Below are 1,746 nucleotides of genomic sequence, written 5' to 3' on the forward strand. Positions count from 1 at the left end.
TAAATGTGAGAGATAAGCCACAGGAGCCAGACACCAGTTCTTTCTAGAAGGTGTTAGTTATCATATGAGGTGGGGGTGGGGGGAGTGTTGGCTCTAGGAGAAACCTGAGCTTACAAGTCACTTTCAAGAGAAAGGAATCCTAATGCAAAATGGGGAAAGTCATGAGTTAAGACTTTCTCTGTCAACTCACCTTAGTATGAACCAATTTCTGGGAACAACTTCTGCAGGACGGTCCAGTTCTTTCTAGAAGGTGTTAGTTATCATATGAGGTGGGGGTGGGGGGAGTGTTGGCTCTAGGAGAAACCTGAGCTTACAAGTCACTTTCAAGAGAAAGGAATCCTAATGCAAAATGGGGAAAGTCATGAGTTAAGACTTTCTCTGTCAACTCACCTTAGTATGAACCAATTTCTGGGAACAACTTCTGCAGGACGGTTGCATGAATCCAGATCTGAGAGAAGAGGGGAAGGAAGAAAAATCACAACTAGCAAGAGCTGAGATGAGCTCACGTGCCCACTCTTCCCCGTTCTCTGTCTCAGCGACTGCCTTTACTTCCCTCACACACACCACTGGTTGGGGAGACTGGACCAGGCAACATTTCACCAGAACGCTCTGCGTTTCCAAGGACATAATTTATTCTCTTCCATCTGGATTACCTGTTCCGCCTCCAGTCTCCAATTCAGTTAAGATTTTATTTGTCCTTTAAGATTCGACTGGAACGTCACTTGTCCTATGAAATCTCCCATCCCCCATCTACCTCTCTTCTTTTATACAATGCTCTTTTGGTATCTTTTTCTGCCATTTATTTGTGTACTTGCCAATTATATCATCGGATTGTAAACTGCTTTAGGGCATGGGCAATATCTTGCTTCCTTCACAAGCCTGGCTCCTATTAAACTGCCTGGAACATAGAAGTGTTTAATAAATGCTTGTGGAATTAAATGAGTAGGGGGAGAAAAACCAGCCTCCTTGAATTGTTGTGTCTTAAGTTTTCACTGATGGAAGAGACCTTGGGCTGTTTGCATTGTTGAGTCTGGTCTAGACAGCCGGCAGCTCCCTAAGTCCATGCAGAATGCAGGGAGCTCATAAAGTCACCTGCCCCCCAGAAGTACTATAGAACCTCCTGCCTCTCAACATCTCAAAGCCGGTTCTTAGATATTGTTACAAGTTTCAGGGTAACCACCTGAGTTTGAGGGAGAGGGGCTTTTTCCCAGGGAAAGGAAATAAAGCGATTAAAAGTTCTGTGAGTACATTTTGTAAATAATGGCCCGTATCAACGGGACCAGATGGGATGGGGAGCAGATAGAATGGCGCCATGGCTGATTCCAGAACCAGACACGATGATAAATTACTTCATCCCCCTCATGACCTCATCCTTTCTAATTGCCCAACCAGTAGCACCCACGACTCTTACTCCCTTAGTTTCCATGACTACCCCTATGAAGTCTGTACTCGTGAGATACCCAGGGAGCCAGGCCTTTGAGCGATAGCTTGCCTGTGTCTCCGGGACTTGCAACTCTCTCATAAACCTTACTTTCTTTGCTGCAAAACCTGCACATATCTCTTCTTTGGCTTAGACGTGCACAGGCAGATGGATCCCTTTTTTTTTTTGTCCCAATAAGAAAGTGCCTATGTGCCAGGTCCCATGCAAAATGCTAGGGAAAAGCAGTAAAAAGCAGATGCGGTCTCTGCCCTCAAAGAGGTGACAGTCAAGGCAGGAAGCAAATATTAGGAAAGTCATATTCAAGC

The sequence above is a fragment of the Pteropus alecto genome, unplaced genomic scaffold (assembly GCF_000325575.1).
Source record: "Pteropus alecto unplaced genomic scaffold, ASM32557v1 scaffold44, whole genome shotgun sequence".
Taxonomy (NCBI): Eukaryota; Metazoa; Chordata; class Mammalia; order Chiroptera; family Pteropodidae; genus Pteropus; species Pteropus alecto.